Below are 6,014 nucleotides of genomic sequence, written 5' to 3' on the forward strand. Positions count from 1 at the left end.
AGAAATAGAAATGTTTACACAATGATGAGAGAGTGTACTTACAATGATAATGATCAACAGACATTCATTCAAAGTTACAGAAATACAGTATCCAATGTCTAACACTGTATGATTATGAGACTCAGAGCTCCTGTCAGTGCCAACCGAGAATGTAAGTTATTATATTGATTGCATGCAGGCCTATGGATCTCGAGATAACACAAAACACTTGTTTCGTTATATTAAAAGTGATATGCAGACCTATTTTAAAGGAGTAATGTTTTATACACATGCATGCAGTTATGATAAATGAATATTACCAGGCAACAAGCTAAATTTTGTTATTTCCTTTACAATTATAAGGAGTTTGTTGAGTTTGTGTTATCATTAGAGATCTATGTCCCTAAGACTTTATAGCTACAAGTGCTAAATCTGGTGTATGAAATCATGGAATAATACAACTAAAGGGTGCTTTTTTATGTGCCAAACCAAACTGAAAAATTAGTCGTTTTTTAACAGCTTCTTAAATTCCCTGATATATGCTGCAATTTTGAAGCAATCAACAAGGTAACATGTTTGTGTGGAATTGGTTAGAGAAAAAGCATGATTAAACATCTATACTCTACTTCTACATCTATCTTTACTATATATATATATATATATATATATATATATCTTTATATACTATATATATATATATATATATATATATATATATATATATATATATATATATATATATATATATATATATATATATATATATATATATATATCTATTTTTTACTATCAATTATATCATTCAATTATTATATTAGCATTCTAGCACAGCTTATCAACTTTCCATTTTTTGTATATTTGCACAGTTTATTTTCCCTCTGGGATCAATGAAGTATTCATCATCATCACCATAATCATGTACAAGCAGTACTGCGTACTTGTACTACTTGGAGCTAAATTGGCCCACTTTTAAGTTTATAAAGGTACGCTTTTAAGTTTGCTTGTGAAAGAAGTTGAAAGAAGGCATTTGAAAAAAATGTTGGTCATCAAATACTTTTGGTTTCATTGCATTATTTATTTATTCTCTACATAATGGAAATCAGTGGGAATCAAAATAGTTTTGTATTAAATAATCCACAAATTGGATTACTCGCTTCTCACATTTGCACGACACTAAGGATTGTGGAGAAAAAAAAAAGTTGACTTTAAGACTTGTTTGTATTGAAATAAGGTACACAAAAGGTATTTCAAAATAATAATAATACAGTAATAACTCTAAAAAGACAAACAAAGCCGATTTTCTTATTAACTTATCTCTTCAGGCCAAAACTGTACTCAGTCATGCATTATAAATAATTATTTTTCTTTTCTGTGTTTTTTTCCCTTCTCTTTTCATGTTTTCCAAAGGAAAACTCGCCTTCCCAGAATTATACTGGCAATAGGGTCCAAAATCCTCATATTTCATAATAATATTCATCCATTATTTTCCCCTTCCCCTCTATATAGTTGGTCTCACTCGTTTAAATTTGTCTCGTTTCTTCCTCTGTCCATACCAGTTCGTATACTCACGTCCTGCCAGGCTTGAGCCGTGCTCGGGATTATGAGCCGTCACTCATAAACCTCTAGGTTCATCTGACAGCGGCTGCCTATTTAGTTTCATTTACTGACAGAGACACTTATTGATCCATTTAATGTCTGGACGCGTGTCAGATTCTCAGCCAGACCAGTCTGCACAGCTCCACATCTCTCTGGTCATGTCACACCCCTCTTTCATATGTATATTTAGGTAAGTAATTAAATATATTGCAGGGTTGAGATGAAAGGACCGAGAGCCGGTCCAAGCCAGCTCTTTTTGCATGAGAGCTCTGTGAATCTGGCACGGAGGACCGTGAAAGGAAGGGCTGGCCAACATTCGCTCTGCCGAAGGCATTTTTCCTTGTAGAAGGTGTAGCTGTCTTTTTTTAATTTTTCTATGAAGTTAGTATGTAATACATGAAAGGAGCATGATGAATTAGGGAAAGTCTACCACACCACTCCCAAAAAAGAACAGGCGCCAAGTTTTTGCTTTCTTCCTCTTCTTTTTTGACAATCCTTATGAATTTGAATTTAAAGGAAAGAGCATCGCTCAGGCTCTGAGCGTATTACACTGAATAATTATGAATCTCAGAGCTATTAAAAAAGAGCTGGGGGTTACAATTAATGAGCACGGTAGTAATAACTCAAAAACATAATGAAAGTTATACTTTGATGAGGTGAGTGATCGGAGCTGGCCGAGTCAACAGTGAGTTACAAAGTGTGAGGTCTGGCAGCAATTCTGGGAGGAGGGGAAAATATGAGCTAGCAAGTTTGCCATCCTGTATGGATTTTGAACAAATATGCTGTAATTGTTGATGTAAGCAGAGCATAAACAGAAAGAGGTATAGCCATAATAACCGGCCAAGAACGTTTGCTTATAAGCTTTGTCATAGTTTTCTCCACAGCTTGACTGCTGGAAATTTCAGAAGCATATCCAAAACTGCTCTTTCTGAATGCTAAATGCTGAAGAGGCACATTAGGGGAGTGTATATAAAAATCAATTTGCGCAAGCCATTACGCTGCCCTTTAATTTAATACTTCAGCAAAAAAGAAAGGAGATGACATTCATGTGTAAGTACGTAAATACAGACGTGCATACGTAAATACATATAGGATAGATTGTGCGTTGTCCAGGTTTAAAAAGGTTATGACATGAAGCAGCAATAGACAACATAATATTTATAATTATTAAATATAACAACATATTGTTATAGTAATATAGTACTGCTACTATTGCTACTACTACTACACATTTTTTTAAATAGTGACAAAAAGGTATTTTCTTTTTTCATACAAATAATAATGATAATAATAATAATTATTATTATTAATCAATCATTCAAGAACAATGCATGTATAAATCATTAAATAAATAAAATTAGTACTACTACAAATTTTTTAATTAGTGACAAATATGTATTTTCTTGTTTATTAATAATAATAATAATAATAATTATTATTATTATTATTATTATTATTATTATTATTATTTATTAATAATAATACATCAAGAACAATGTATGTATAAATCATTAAAAATACTAATAAATAATAATCAAAGTTCAAATTAAGTAATTAATAATTATAAGTATTCTACATTATAAGTAACTAGATTATTTACTAACGCAAAACAGCATAATATTACCTCAAAATTTTAAAACCTTAGAATTTAGAGTTGGCACTATCTATTATATAATACTGATTTACTGTCATTCGAAAAAAATTCTGACAATGCGAACATCGGCCCATTTAATTTTAAAGTTATTATGACTGAATGTTTTTTAATCTTTTAGGCCTTGGTTCCCGTAACTCAACTGGTGGAGCGTTGTGGTAGCAAGAGCAAGGTTGTGGGATTGATTTCCTATGGACACAAAAAACGATAATGCGTACATTAAATCTACTACAAACCGCTTTAAAGGCTATGCCAAATGCATAAAAGTAGTCATAAAAATACTTTATCAAATACATTTTCAGTTTTAAGGTGGGTGAAGTGCTTATTTATTCTTTTGAAGTGAGAACGGGAACCTGTGCAGGCTGAGGTGAAAATCTAAACCCAGAACAGTATGTGCAGTGAGATGAATGAGAGGGGTGTTTCTGTGAGTGCTTCCAAATCCCCTCTGGCTAAAGGCCACCTGTTCTGTTCTCCTCCACGTGTTGATGGAGGGATCCCTTGCACTGGATCCACATGATACCACACAGCTCGCTCCGTCTGCAATGCATTTGATTTGCAAGTTATTACAGTGCTCGCAAAGCAGCACTTTATTGTTATTCCTCAGACATTAGGTCAGGGTTTGTTCTGAATCTGCTGTGATTAATACTGCCTGAAGCATCGGTGTGCAGACTACAGTCACACTGCGCTGTGGGCTACCTGATTTTGGCATTTATAAACTTTTTACTGATTTCAAATTAGTTTGTAACTATTACTATCCTAACCTCGATGCTGGATGAGTTACGTGAAAGTTTTGTTATATAAAATACTTACATTGGTCTTTTTTTTGGGGTTTGAAGATTCAAACTAAAAGTATGAATAATGGTAGTGATGTTTGTCTCAATTATCAGCATTACTTATACAGTGAAAGTGATAATGTAATTAAAATTAGAATGATTTCTTAAAGTCGTTTCTTACATGCATCCATTTAGTAATCAATTTAGCAAAGTTTATTTTGTGAAGACAATGTTGCACTGTTTTTGATAATTACAGTAAACATTTGAGCATGATCAAAATTCATTAATCATAGATATGAATCAATGGAAACATTTGGTCCAATTATTGAAATAATTGGTCCATATTTAAGTGAGGTTTGACCTTTAGGAGACGATGCCACTTTTTATTTCTGCAGGACTGAAGCATAAAATAAAATAAAATAAAATAAAATAAAATAAAATAAAAAATAAAATAAAATAAAATAAAATAAAATAAAAACCTTTCAAGTTTCAGTAAATGGAAATTGAATTTTTATACAAAGCAAAAGTTTTTTTATTTATTAATTGATTGATTGATTGATTCATTCATTCATACAACCTGCTTTTTAAGTGCTCTATCAATCATTTAACCAAATAAAACAAAATGTCTTAAAATATTATAAATTGTGTATTTAACTTAATTAACATTAAAGTATATGCCTAGTAAACCATTTGCAAATGCAATTAGATTAAATGTCCTTTACTATGTTAAAAAATCATTTAAAAAAAAAACACAGCCTCTCAGGGTGTATTGTTTATACAAAACGTAACGGCAACAGCAATGTGACAAAAAGCCCAAAAACATAACATACAAGTATAAATCTATAATCTACACATAAAAATATTGCAGCTTTATGGCCCTGGTCTCTTACCCATGTGTAATTGAGGCTCCAGAGCCCATGCCACAACTCATAAAGCAAATGCTAAATCACTGACTCACCTGCCGTAGAAACTGGTACAAATCCAGCGCTTTCCTGTTTGGTCTCCAAACTTGTTTTCCTTGGAGTGCCATTAATAGACTCATGGCTCAGCAAAGAAGGGTCCAGAAGACAGACTCTTTGTGCCAGACGCATTTAGATTTGATGAGGATTGAGCTAAGTGAAGTGTGTTAAAAGTTTCCCTCCAGGTGTTATTTAGCTTGATAAGAGAGGTCCAGCTTCACGACCTGCCAGGAAAAAAAAAAGAACATCCAATAAAAAGAAGAACAAATCAGCAATGCGGTAAATGTGCTTCTCATTATGCAACAAGCATGTTTTATAAAAAAAAGGAGAAGAAAAGCAGTTTATCTGGAAAGGACACCTGTTTCAAATCTCTGATTAAGGAAGCAGAAAGATCTGGAAATGTAGAGTGGGAAAGTAACAGAACTCAACCTCATCCTGCCCTAGTTTGCTTCTGACGAATCTGATTTTTCACGGTCACCTTGCCAAAGAGGAGCGATATGACTAATGCGACCACAGTGATAAAATGAGCAAATGAAAGATCATAATCAACATCGAGTGCTCAAGAGAGCGCTTCTGTACTCCCAACACTCCCGACAGAATCTGCTCCCTTTACTGGTAAACCACGGATGCATGCCTTGAATTGTACTCATCAAAACCAACAAAAAAATTACCATTATTTACCCACCCTCGTGTTGTTGCAAATCCACAAACAGTACTGTTCTTTACTCATATAGCAAGTTTATACTGCCCTCTATGCTGAATTGAATTCAGATTTTTCTTTCTTGTTTTTTCCCGAATTAATTCATACATTTTAATATGAGGATAAACTAGCAATTGAAATAAGAAAACTGTTATTATAAGTGCATAAAGATAGATAGATAGATAGATAGATAGATAGATAGATAGATAGATAGATAGATGTAACATGACTCTGGAGATTTACACTGAATGGGTTTAATTTCTGATTAATACATAATGTTAATACATAATCTATCTATCCATCCATCCATCCATCCATCCATCCATCCATCCATCCATCCATCCATCTATCTATCT

General features: G+C 32.9%; 1 long non-coding RNA gene across 1 annotated transcript; it reads right to left on the minus strand.

The window, feature by feature from the left end:
• Positions 1-3,238: 3,238 nt before the first annotated feature.
• LOC122351187 lies at positions 3,239-5,402 on the minus strand. Its single transcript, XR_006251708.1, has 3 exons — positions 5,317-5,402; positions 4,958-5,182; positions 3,239-3,763 (listed from the first exon to the last, which is right to left on the minus strand). It is a non-coding gene; the product is annotated as an uncharacterized LOC122351187 (long non-coding RNA).
• Between the last annotated feature and the right edge of the window lie 612 nt (positions 5,403-6,014).

This window comes from Puntigrus tetrazona, chromosome 9, assembly GCF_018831695.1.
Source record: "Puntigrus tetrazona isolate hp1 chromosome 9, ASM1883169v1, whole genome shotgun sequence".
Lineage (NCBI taxonomy): Eukaryota > Metazoa > Chordata > Actinopteri > Cypriniformes > Cyprinidae > Puntigrus > Puntigrus tetrazona.